General features: G+C 35.5%; 1 long non-coding RNA gene across 1 annotated transcript in view; it reads right to left on the bottom strand.

The window, feature by feature from the left end:
- LOC128139289 (uncharacterized) overlaps positions 1–14144 on the bottom strand; it is a 202728-nt gene that overhangs the window by 119579 nt on the left and 69005 nt on the right. Inside the window, exon 5 of the long non-coding RNA XR_008234302.1 lies at positions 2549–2638. This is a non-coding gene — a long non-coding RNA (uncharacterized LOC128139289). The remainder of the gene's footprint in view (positions 1–2548; positions 2639–14144) is intronic.

A 14144-nucleotide genomic window follows, 5' to 3' on the forward strand; every position in this document is an offset into this window, starting at 1 on the left:
TGTCAAGACTTCATTTTTCAGATTAAACTAGGGATCTTCTACTATTGACCCATGGTAATGCCACTTCTAATTTGAAAGCATGAATTATTTCTATTGAAAAATAATTCTGATGGAGAATTCCAAAACAAGTTCTACCATCAGCTCTTCTGAGGTTGACAAATTTTAATTGTATAGCTCAATGTGTTAATACTGTCTTTCTTTAAAAAGTTATTAATTTTCATAGAAAAAGAAGAAAAATACTAAGCCATAAGGAGTTATCAGTATTATTTTTCAATTAAAAATACTTGTTCCGTGGCATTATTTTTCCTTTTTTTATATTTCAATTTAGAAAAAAATCTTGAAAAATCAGTGTATTTACCACCTCTGTAGAAATTCTATGTTCGTTAATTTGTGCACACTAAACCTTTTGAAAGCATCCAGCTAAAATTTTTCAACTAACTTATATCTGACTTTTTGCTCTTATTTTTCCTATTCTCTGAAACTTTGCAGTTCTTTTGAAGAAAACAGTCTAAACTGGGGAATACGCTCATTATTATATACTTTAAGCATTACACATCTGGATATCTATACAGCATAAGAAGCCAAATAATAAGAAATTTTACAGAAACTATCCTTGAAAACAAATTAATCTAATGAATTGAAGATAAGAGTCTACACAGATGTTCAAGAAGTTCAAGTAGTTAGGGGAGCATGACCCATAGGAAACAATAGCTGTTTTCTTTCTCATCTTGCTTTCTTGGGGTTTGTGTTATTGTTAACTATTACACATTTTCAGGATTGTGCAGCTTTGCCAGTTCTGATAGTCACATATGATTTTTGGTTTTGCCTCAGCAAAACCATGGCCACCACCTTCCCCAGTTCCCTAGAAGGGTCCATTTCTTGCTCCCTGGTGACACCAGTGGTGGCCTCATTGCCTACATCAGGTGAGGTGTCTTGACTGTTCAGGCAGCACTTGCTGCTCAAGCAGCTGCTCCTGTCTCCTCAGGGAAATGTCAGGAGGAGTATATTGATTCAGCTAATTCATTTTTAGGATAGTAAACGATTTTAATGGAGGAGAGATTTGTCATGATATGCATGCTCAGTCTGATTGGGGAATGGATTAAGGCCCCATTATCAAAAATAGACTGCTTTCAAGGAAACCTTTTTTTAAATGGCATGACCCAAATTCACTGTTCAGAAAGTGTGGATGACAAGGCTTTCCCTTTGCAAGAGCAATGATTTCATTACACTATCACTAACAGCTCTGTTTTCATATGAACAAGAAAAGGAGACATTTGCAGCTTTAGAATACAACATGAACTAATTTCAGGAAGATCATTCCTGACTAAACCAATAGCTTTCTTTTAAAAACTGATATGCTTGATGAAATATCTATCTGGATTTCAGCAAGGTATTTCATACAATGCCACATGTGAAAAGATTAGTTAAAGTTGAAAATACATAGGCTAGCAGTGAAATTGAAAGGTGGATAAGGAATTGGCTAAAGAAGAAATGGCAATCAGTTGTTCTGAAAGGTAAAATATCAGGCTGAAAGACAATTAACAACCAAGAGGGAAATTCTGGCACAAAAAGTATTTATAAATCGGGAATAAAAAATTAGCATGGAAAAGTATGTAAGTTTCTAAAAGTCCAAGAAAAGATTTCTATCAGAAAAAGCAAAAACTTCTGAGATGGAGTTTGTTAAGTTTATAATGCTAATACAAGAAACTCAGAGACCAAGAAGGTCCCTCTTGCTCCTGGGTTTCAAAATATCCTACCCCTTATATTCTTTTATCAAATTCTGTTATCTTAACCATCAGCATATCACCACATTCTGTATGTAGCCCATTCTTTCTTAAGGCATATTTATCTCCTGAATTACCTAATTTGAATTACTCAAACTAGTATTCTTAGGACTTATTACTCATGACCTATGTGATAAGGTCCCACACCCTCAAAAGCCCATTTGAGCCATTTTCAGTGAAAAAGTAATCATTGCAGTTCTTCACTACCTCTAGCTTTACTGTTGAGCCTTTTCTCCTTCTCTTGTTCCTGTTAGTTGCCTTTCTCAATTCACCATTTTCTCATACTTTTGTTTTTTCTTAATACTCATTAGCACTTGTTAACACTGTTTTCCTTAGCAAATATGAGCAATGCCAATAGCAATGATTCATTCTTTTGCATACATTACCTGCCAGATTCACAGTTCAACTTTGCTTTTAGAAATTATCTTGTGTAAACCATGGATATCAAAATACTACAGATTTGGGAGAAACTAAATAAATCAGAGGTATATTTAAGCCTTTCTCCTTTGTCATCACCAACTTGAAAAAAAATGCACTAAAAATGTAGTGTAGCTCAAAATTAGAGGGTAAATATTCTGGTATTGTTCTTTCCATTTACATATTCTGGGTTTATCTGAAGTTCATCATGGTTATTTCTGGATTTACTGTATATGGGTAAGATACGTATAATCAACCCTTAAACCAAATTTCTTTCTTGCTCTGTGTGCAGGTGTTCTGCAGGCAGCTGTTCTGCATGTGAACTAAAAATTAAAAAATATCCTTACCTTTTAGGTGGATCTGTGATAAGCTTCACTCTGCTGGAAATCACTCTCATATACATCATGCACAAGCCTTACAGGCTAAGAGACCAGTACCTAATAAAAAATTCAAAGTCACTGCACGTAATAGGTAATGAAGTGCTGGTTCTAGGCAGCAGCACAGGAACTTCAGGTGTTTGCTTAATATTCACTAAGCATATTCCTAAATAGTCCATGCACATTTTTTAAAATTTCTTTCACATAATGCTGCACTTTTTTAGATCCTATAAAAGACACTTGTTCAATAATATCCACTAAGTAGCTGGGTCTGGGGAAAAGGCATCATTTTCACAAAAGAATTAGAAAGACATTTAGTAGAAAATGACATATCTTTGAATACAGCATTCCAGTAAAGTACTATAAGAACTTAGGCAAAGCAAGCTAGTGTTTGCATTACTTACATTTCATTTGCAAAAAAGAATTTGAATTATTAATTTAAACATATTTAAAACCTAAATAGCACAGTCAGAAACACATGAACAGGTTAACATGTAATGATCATATACATACATACATTAAAAAATGTAGTGTAGTTAGTGAGCTTTTGAATTAGTAAAATAACATACATGAATAAAATAAAACATACCTCTTGTTTTTAACAACTAATTTTTTTTATATCTTCCTACATTTCTAGAGTCACTTCGTTTTCACAAATTGTTGCCACCCAGCTTTTGTATACTGTCAACTTCTAATGGATTGGTAAGTACAGAAAATTAAAATATAAGTGGAGAAAGAAGTAAAATTACATAATAGGAAAACTATAGTATGAAAGAAATTGAGGTATATTGAGATTACCAGCTCTCAAAATCAATAAAATTAATGTATGGCTCAAAATGTAAAAAGCCTTTAAAATGGTCATTCACTTTTATGAAAATATATGTTGTTTTGGCTTATAAAAAGAGACAGTCCACAGAGATTTTTAGATAAAATAGCTTGCTGACAAAATTATTTTAAAATATTGAAAAATAGTATATAAAAATGTAGGCTGAATCTGTCATTCTAACTCCACAAGGACAATCTCTTCCTTAGTAAGAAAACCTCTAACATCGGTAAGCCTACTTAGCAACCTGTGAACAATGTGGCAGATTGTAGCCCTAAAATATCTTTAGAACAACGTGTAGTGTACACCTCCTTTCTTCATAATCCATACTAAAATGTACATTAGACTTAGGCATAATTCTGTTCCCTCATACAAAACTCAAGAGATCCAGGAACTATCTGCCTCCCCGCAAAAGACACTGAACTTCATCTTGTTTTCTTGCCTTCTATAAACAATAAATTTCAGGAAATACACAAATGTGTGTGTCTGTGCATGTGTGTGTATGTCTGTGTAAACTTCAAGGGGGATAAAACACTATAGCAAAGGAAGACAAAAGTAGAATTGATTTGGCTTAAAAATATTCAGGCAACAGATTGACTGCTCTTAAACTCTTGGATTACTTTCCAATGTCCAGTACTATTCCTCACTTCTTCTCAAGGGAGAGTGAAAGAATTGCCTATTTTTCACGAGAGGTAGGACCTTGAAAGACAGTTAATGGCCATTCTGCTGCAAGATCATATAACCACAAACTCTGAAAACTTGATATTTAAGTTGAGCAATAATTTCAGGGATGTGGATTTTGAAAAATGGTTATGTTCCTCCATCTTACTACAGCATCTTTCTGTGGTAAGATAAACCTGATGTACACACATGTAAGATTCATACAGAAGAAATGCCATAAAGGAGAAAAACGGGAGAAAATGCAACATCTCCATCAATAAGCAAACATGGCCCAGGCACAAGAAATATACCCAAACCAGCTCAGATGAAGGTAGAGCACTATTGTAAGTCTATTTTTGCATGCCCGTTTAAATTCTGTAAGCCTCCATAAATGCAGTTATCATTACCATTGTTGCCTTATCATTCTCAGTGATTGCTCTCTTTCAGTCAAGTACAAAGGCAGGCTGAATATAAATGTTTTGTCATAAAACTGCTATTCAAACAATAAAAAGGGTTATAATAGTACTAAAAAAATCACCCCCAGGGCTGCAGCACAGAGTGGTAGTATGCATATTCAGGCAGCACAAAGCAGTTCTAGTCACATACTTCTACCCATAGGACCCTTCCACTGCATCTGTACTTAATATCAGCATGTTGCCAAAAGTGATCCAGATATTATCAGGTAGTCAAGATATACAGAACATTTTGGAATCTCATTCAATAAGAGGAACACAGTTTAATATTATAGCATATTTGTATTGAATTCAGCAAATATCAACAGATTTAGCTTAAGGATTTGTCTTTAATTTTTAAAAACAAAACTGCTTCAATTACGTTTTCTGCCTTTATCCAAAAATGCTTTTGTTGGTCCCAGGTCTAGCCACGTAGTGCCACCCAGGGGCCAAATGCAACATGGTTCAACACTGCCATCTTGCCAAATAGCTTCAAAAAACCATTATGGAATACATCCCAGACTGCCTTCTGCACAGGCTTGAGTATTCTTTTTAAAATGTCTTGGAGGCTTTGGTATCCTTTTTTGTAGCATAGAGACAAGAGAGGTAGGGTCAGGTCAGGCAAGGAAGGGTGAAAGAACATGTAACAAACAAGGGACCACCAAAACAAAACAAACAAATTGCTCCCATAGAGTGACAGAATGGTTATCTGATTAAAAAAAAAAAGAGAGAGAGGAAAAAAAAAAGAAAAAAGAAAAAAAATCCCACAGGTAGAATTTAAAACAAAAGGTTTATCAGCACCAAAAGCCCACTGCCCTGGGTAAATGTGCTTCCTTGCAACAATAAAGACAAATAAAGTACTAAAAAAGGATAAAGCAGGAGATTACAGACCTAGCTGTGGTTTGATAAATGGCACTCTACTCCACTCTGCTTATTGTGTACTTCATACCTCGCTCTTGAATATGGAAGAGAATTTTATTAAAGATTTAGCCACGGTGGTGGTGGTGACTGGCTCACAGTAATTTTCCTACAAAGTAGTTTAATCTATCACAGGGCAGACAGTGCACCTTCTTACCATGTATCATATCTGTCTATTGAGTAAGTGCTATCCAAATCCAATTTCTTTTCATTTTTGGAACCCGTGATGCATATTCAAGATATATTTTCTTTTTGTCTGTGGCCTAAATTAGGTGCTGTATAAAGAAAAAAAGAAAAAAAAGTGAAGTAATAAAAAAGACTGGACTCTGGAGGCTACATTTCTCAGTGGGCATTTTCTTTTTTCTTTTTTTTTTTTTTTCCCTAAAGATTCAGTACAGTACTAATGATGTAAAACAATGGGCATGTATGGCTGTCACTGCACTCACGACACTACCGGTGCACAGCCATACCTCCAAATCCTTGCCCCAGTTCTTACAGGTGAAACTTATAAAACCACTGCAATAAAGCCTTAACTTTCTTTAATATTTCAATGCTTGTTTTCTGTGTTTAACTAAAATAACGATCAAAATCATTGTGCTTTGTTTTACTGAATGATCTGAGGCTGGAAAAATTGTTGGTTTAGGCAATCAAAAATAGAGTCTAAGGATTTAGAAATTACAGATTATTTTTTTTTCCCCCACCAAGCCCAAGATACAGCTTCTAACAATTTATTCATATGATTCAACAGGAATCTAAGAAATTAAGTACTTCTAGTGTCTGATAATTTCTCAGTTCTGGTAAGTATTTCCTCCCAGTCCATGGCTTTTGGTTTAGGGACTGGGGGATTTTTCCATTTCCTTACTTCGGTATGTCTGCTGAGCATGTTTGCCAAACTGAGAGAGAAATTCAAGATGTCTAATCCAAAATTGACTGTTACATCTAAAGACCACCCCTTTTTTGGAAACTGCCATTAATACAGAATACAGTAGTCCTCCCAGATCTCAGCATGAAGCACATCAAAGCATAAAATATACTGGTAGTTCAACAAACTTTCCAGGGGCAACTAAAGGTGATGGACTTGGTCCTTTGTGGCTTGTATCCTCTGTGTATTAGAGTCTGATTCCATTCCCTTTGTTAAACCAGCACCTAAGATCACTGTATGCATTTCAGGGTGATAATCAGAATGTTTAATCTAATAACATGTTTGAATTTATGCCTGCTACACTATGGGTGATTATCAGATGTTAAATTTACTGTGCCAAGAGACAATAAATCTTATGTATGAGTATTTTTTTACCTAGAGTAACTTCCAAAGGGCAATCTTGGAAATGTGAGAGTCTTAGCCTAGAAGAACTAGCCGATATCATCAAATCTATTCCAGGTTTAGTCCCATGGAAGGATCTTTTTCAGGTTGTATCCACAAGAACCTTTCTTTCAACTTGATCTTCTTTTTTGACATATTCAACAGGCTGGAACAGTTACCTTTAACATGTTTTTTCACTTGATAGCCATGATATCATATTTTTCTCTTGGACTTTCTGTTTCTAATCTCTGTCTTCTTATCACCGGATTTTTCCTTAATAATTTAAGTACCACTATCCTAGCACCTTTAGACATAGTCCCATTCAGGTCTGAGACTTCAACAACAGCAGAGACTACAAAAAAATGGTGTTCACATACTCAGTACTAATGATTTTCATTAGTCTATGCAAAATGTGTGCATGACTAACAGTTTCAGTCCATATTTCACCTTAGACAAGACTACTGAAAAGGTAAGTCAGCTTAGTGTACTCTGAGTTTGCTGAGAGCTTATTACTCCCTTGAGGTTTTTCTCAAAGTCTTTCCTAATCAGTTCCCTGCCTCTAGAAGGACAACACTTACACTTAGAGATTAATTGAAAGGATTGCCAAACTTTTCATTTTATTGTGGGATTTCTTCCCTGATTCCATTACAGATCATATTTTTGTCTAGTGAACAATATACACTGTTAACATACACTTTGAATGAAAAAGCATATAGCTTAACCCTTTCATTTTCTACTATTTCAGTTTTTCCCATAGTGTTAATATTACAGAACCTTGTTATTTCTTTGTTTAGATGTAAATCACTCTCTGTCACGTTTCTTCCAAGCTGACCATTTAGTCATCTTTGACTGCAATGTCCACTACTCCGGTGAAGGGTATTCTCTGAGGTAGCAGCACTCATGTAGTGATGTCCTGTGAGAGCCTGAGATACTTTCAATGGAGTTGAAAATTGATGGAGTTCAATTCTTGCAATTTTTCCTCAGAAGGCAGGCTTTTTCTGGACTTTTTATGTTTATTGAAGTTACAGTTGTGGTGCTTCTTTTGGTCTTCTACTGCCTTTCTGCCTGATGTCTTTTTTGCAGCACTGCAAATCCTCTATCGTATCCACAGCATCAGGGCACTGCCTACTCTCTCTGAGCATCTTTCTGGTCTTACTTTACTCTTACTTAGCAAAGCAAATGACTTTTTAAATTTGGGTTGGTCAGCACCAGCTGTCCACAGTTTTCTGTTCAAGGTCCCAGACCCATTTGGGTTTCAGAGAAAGGACTCAATTAGCTCCCCAACCTGCAATATTTAAGTTTGCCTTTAAATAACTCCCAAACACTTTTAGAGTTTCGTCTTTGCTTAGAAAATGCTTAGAAAAAGCATCTGGTTTATATTTATATGGAATGGAATACTCTTCAAATTTCTCTAATACAACTAGTTTTCTTGGCCAATTTAACTGAGAACTACTGAAAACATCAAGTGATTATCATCCTATCAAAAGAAATAACACTACCACTTAATGTCTTTATTCTGAGGTATCTATTTCTTGCAGTTACTTACCAGAAGTGCTGTTTAAACCTTATTCTGTTGTCCTACACATCTTCAGAGAATTTGTAATGGGTAGAGATTTAACAACTCTCTTTTTCCATCAAGGATATTTTCTCAGTTACTTGTGGTATTTTATCTCATTTTACTTGTGGTATTACATTTTCTTGAGGAAACATTCTGATCTATGGAGTTTGACAGAGGCCTGTATTATTATTATCTGAGTTGCAGTCATTCTCCACTACACACTACTAGGTACTACACACTGTACTAAGAAAGTACAATTTACCATGGGCTTTCACAGCTACGGTTTCCCATAGACGAGATCAAAAACTTGTAGATGACAGCAAAGACAAGATAACCAAAAAAATACCTTACACAATCACTGTCAGTAAGGATACTGTCCAGATAAGCAACAATATAAGCAAAGGTGAGCAAAACTAGACTTAAAGCTCTGCTTAGTTGAAATGTTATAGCACCAAGGAAGAAGGCTGCTCAGCTTCTATGCTGGAAGGAGAAACCTAACTGAAGTATGCCACTAACCTGGGGAAGAGGATATTGGACATTTGAAGAAGATACTTTGAACATGAAGAGCAACAGATATTTAAGATAAGAACTAAATAAATGAGCATCCTGACTTTCACATTAAATAGCCTAGCCCATGTAATTACAAATATAAAAAAAGAAACTGAGGAGAGAATAAGTCCAGGACCATCTCATGCCAATCCATAAGTTTTGCAAATCTGTCACTTTGGATATGAGGAAAATGCATTCATACATGAAAGAGATTTATCAGCTTAGATATGTGCAGAAATAACTTGCTGTAGGAAGAGAATTACAGGAATGTTGCAAGTCAGAAACACTGACAGAAATCATGCAGGAAAAGAAATCGCAAGATATCTGTTAGAATTAGATATGCCTTTGCTCACCATCACATTCAGAATGTTACATGCATAAAAACTTGGGACAATAACTGATCAGAAAGAAAAAATAGTTTAAATAGAAAAACTAGAAATCAATAATACAGTGAAGAAAGTCTTATTGTACTTTAGACTAGCTTTCAAAGTGAATGATCAGAAAAACTGATTCGGCTACACTGGTATAGGATGAACCTTCAGATTGAGTCAGAAACACTATATTTAACATGCATCTTCTTTGTTGTCAAATATCTTCCTTGATGAATTATAATAGAATCACTGTCATTCCTGGACAAATTAAAACTATACTTTACTTTTCATTTCATACAGAGGTTGGTCTTTTTCTGCGGACTTCTGTATAACCTTAAAATTTTAAGTTGCAATGGTAACCAAGTACTAAAGCAGCTATTGGACACCCACACACCTCTGGTTGTTCATACCTTCACTGGTTTGAGAAAAAACCTTGCTTCAGCCAGACTGTGGACTAATCCCTAAGGCCAGATCATTCTTTGACAAAAGCAGGAAGTACTGTCCTAGAATATTACTTCAGCCTAGCTGCCATATTTTAGCAGGCAGATAATATTTCTAAGAATCTGTTTTTGCACCCTTTGAGGTGACAAAAAGCACCTCCAGCATTTGCCTATTCACCTAGTTTACCACTTGAAGATTGTGAAACCTAGGTTCCTTTTTGGAGTTTTTCATTATAGAGTATTTAGAACCTCTCTTTCTTCTCTGTTTTAAACCACTATATGGGTTTTGGTTCTGACTCTCAATTAGAACAGTACACACTCCTCATTTTCAATAATTGAGTCTGAAGAATAAGTTGCATTACTTCTTAACTGACAGATGAATTAGAGCAATAAGAAACTATATTGCAGCAAGAAAGCAAAACTTAAGATGAAGGAATCTCAACATTACACATAAGCAATCAAAGATGATATAAAATTGTTATTCTAAACAATCCAAAATCAACTATTAAACATTAGGTCAAAATTCAGATTAAACTTTACAAAATCTAAATATAGTGAAATATGGACATACAGATAGCATTTCAACATAAAGCCAAGTTTTCATCATGGCATACATCCATAATACAATCATGTGAAATATGTATTATAACCTCAAATAAGATTAAACTGATTTGACTATTTCATAAAGTATTCACAGGCAATAGACCAAACCCTGTAATTCTAAATCAGAGCAGCTTTCTTGAAATCTAGGTAGCAGCATGGGTACTCTACACAGACTCTACCTGAGAAACTGACCAAGGAAATTTTTTTTTCTAAGTAAAAAATTATCTTTTTAATAATTTTTATTAATGGGAAATACTTGAAAATGTCTTTTTAAATTGTATTGATTTTCCCACCTAAAGCAAAAAAATCTCTGTTAGAGATCTAATTTTGGTACAAGGATCAATGGATATGCCAGATATGTGTGGATAACTGGCTTCACACTGTCCTTTCCCTTCTGTCATGGTTTAACCCCAGCTGGCAACTAAGCACCACGCAGCCACTTTCTCACTCCCCCACAGTGGGATGGGAGAATCAGAAGGGTAAAACTCATGGTTTGAGATAAAGACAGTTTAATAGGTAAAGCAAAAGCTGCGCACACAAGCAAAGCAAAACAAGGAATTCATTCAGCACTTCCCATGGGCAGGCAGGTGTTCAGCCATCTCCAGGAAAGCAGGGCTCCAGCACGCCTAATGGCATCTTGGGAAGACAAATGCCATCACTCCAAACATCCCCCCCTTCCTTCTTCTTCCCTCAGCTGTATATGCTGAGCATGACATCATATGGTCTGGGATATCCCTTGGGTCAGTCGGGGTCAGCTGTGCCGGCTGTGTCCCCTCCCAACTCCTTCTGTCCCCCCAGCCTGCTCGCTGGTGGGGTGGGGTGAGAAGCAGCAGAGGCCTTGGCTCTGGGTAAGCACTGCTCGGCAGTAATGAAAACAACCCTGAATTATCAATATCAACCCTGTTTTCAGCACAAATCCAGAACATAGCCCCATACTAGCTACTATGAAGAAAATTAACTCTATCCCAGCCAAAACCAGCACACCTTCTCAGCTACTTCTGTCAAGATTTATACCCTGTCATGTCCATAGCAAGCACATACTGCTTTAGCCCCCCTGCAGGTTTTGGGTCTCAGTCTGGACCAGAAACACTGAGTAAGCCAAGCAAGACATTCAGTGTGTGACAGCTGAGCAGAGCATGCTGTCTTGAGGTGGGGAGTGTCCACACTACTCTCTAACCTGGATACCTCAAACTTTCAATGTTTTTGAGAGTTTAGTAACCCAAGGCTCAACACAAGTAAAGCAATGAAAACCAGTCATTAAACATCACACACAGCCACCACACTCAGATGATACTCAAATAGTATGTGTAATATACATATTTGGTCCCTCTGTGTTTGGCACGCAAGTTGGATTCTTCACCATTTGAGTAGAAGCTAGGAAGAAATTTTAAAACACAAATATGTTGATGTTGCTTAGACTCTTCAAAGGTTTTTTGAGAATTTTTAACTTATATTTTTTTCCCCTACAAAGAGAACATCACTCAGTTACACAACAAGTAGGTTCAGCTGTTATGGTTATATGTGCAGTAAACAAAAACATGCAAAGAAATTTATTGTTGTTGAAAAAACTAATAAAATCTAGGAGATATTCACTGATGCAGGAAGGTTCCTCTGTCCTCCTTGAGCTCATTAAGAAAGTGAATAAGGAAATTACCTCTTCTGCCTATGTATCCAATATCAGCTTTATCTAGAAACAGCATGGTTTCATTAGTATCTGTCACAACATTAGCATTATATTAGAAATGGCTTGAAGCCAATATCCCAGGTACAATAGTCCCAAACCCTGGGAAAGGCCATATACAGACTGTGCAACACAGAGCACCTTTGCATCTTATGAATGATGGTTTAATGCTGGAAAATTTTACTTTTCTTTCTTGGTCTCATCTATCTAGGAGTTTTTCATATAACCTATGGCTAACAATGTATTTTTCTAGGCTAAATTACTGAAGACATAATGATATTCAGAAAGTTAAAAAAAAAAAAAAGATCACTGAATTATATTATTGCTCAATATAAATATTTGCCCAGAAGTGTTTCTCTAATCAATATTTAAAGTGAGTCAAGGAAGTTTAATAGCTAAATCTTGCTCTCATTACATGTCATCATCCTTTATCTGATATCTTCTGAAGCTCTAGACCCCTCAGAGGTTGGGAGAAAGCAAACAATTAATTTCACAAAATTTTCATATGAAAAAACTTCTCATATTTGAAAAAATATAACAAAACTGGATTAACATTTTCATGCAGTCAGGATGGCACTAACATAATGCAATAATTTATTTAATAATGAAATATGCTTTGATCCTATTATATGTTTCAGAAATAATTATATCCTGTCAAAGCACAAAAGAAAATGAAAATACAAATGGTTCACAAACAAAAATCATTGTAAATCATGAGCAATATTTAGGACAAAGACTGTACCTAAGGATGTGTGCATGCATATATTGTTGTGGTGCCTTCCAGAAATTACTCCTGATCTGGTGTCTGCTATTTCTGCCCACATGCCATTGTGACAGCCCTGTGCTGAAATCCAAGTTAAATCTGTATTTGCACTACAATTTTCAGTGTACCAATGAATAAAACATATTGCTGTTTTTTTCCAGTTATGAAGGTACCTCCTATTTTGTAACAAATGTTACCAAACCCTCCCACAGGAACATGATATATCGAACCTTTTTGCAGCATGAGTTACTGACGAGAATGAGCACTGAAGAACTAGATGACAAACAGTTAAAGTACTAAATAATTTACTTATGGCATACTTGTCTCTTACAATGCCAGCTCTGAATTGGGAAACCAAAGCACTAGGTGCTACTCTAGACACTGACCCAAACAAAGGTCTCTGCCCCAAACTGCTCACTATGAAAGCACAAGTCCAACAGAAACTCTTAGTACTGAGGGACAGATAGGAAAGCTAAGTAAACAACACTATCAATGGAATAGTCAGTAGTGTCTAAAGCCAGCCAGGTTTATTAATTGTGAATTATGCTGTGAATGTGCTATTTTTAGGCTCAAACGCTGAATGTTGCCTAGGGGAATGAATGCCTAATTTCTGCAGGAGCTCTATATCCAAATCAAGTTTTCTAAATAATTTTGCATACATCAGTTGAATTTCTAGGTAAAACAGAAATATTTTTGAACCCACATAAACACACAGACTGTGATTTACTTCACTCATCAGTAGATGAAGTGATTATAATTTTTCTTAAATTCAATGTGAAAAAATTATCTGCATTACCTCCCCAAAGCTTAAATACATCTTTTAAAAAATGTTTTACACTTGAAAGTTCTAGTTAATGCAATATTTTCAATGTAAAGCTTGATCTGCTGTAGCGAATTATCAAAGATGGCACAGACCTCTCAGATCAGCAAAAATCAAATGAGCATTTTTAGTCTCAAGGGCCTTTTGTTGTGAAACTGGGAAAAATACATTGTCACACAGGTACAGTTACTCCACTGCTTTCTCTGCTATCATACTTGTGCTTTGGATGACTACAAGAGTAGTGACAAGCTTAGCATAAAGATGAGACAATCAAGAGTCAGGAAAACAAAATAATTAGAAAAAAATTACCTAAACCAAAGCTAAATGCAACAAAAGCCACTACATATCATCAATAAAGAGAATTTTATTCATGTGTTCTGTTCTTAGCATTGATTAATAATGGCAAGTGTGGTTTAGGAAAACGTTTTAAGAAAATCTTTCAAGAATCTTGAAGTAAATTATCTTATTGAAGTAAGACGATATAGTAGTGATACTATTAGACTGGAAACCTGGAAGGACTGCTGCTGACTAGTACTCATTTTTACTGTGTTAAAACAAATGTCATCTTGTATTTCTTATCAAATGTAGTAGTTTTCACTTATACCTTAGCAAAACAATGCACGAA

The sequence above is a fragment of the Harpia harpyja genome, chromosome 3, assembly GCF_026419915.1.
Source record: "Harpia harpyja isolate bHarHar1 chromosome 3, bHarHar1 primary haplotype, whole genome shotgun sequence".
NCBI classification, from domain to species: Eukaryota; Metazoa; Chordata; class Aves; order Accipitriformes; family Accipitridae; genus Harpia; species Harpia harpyja.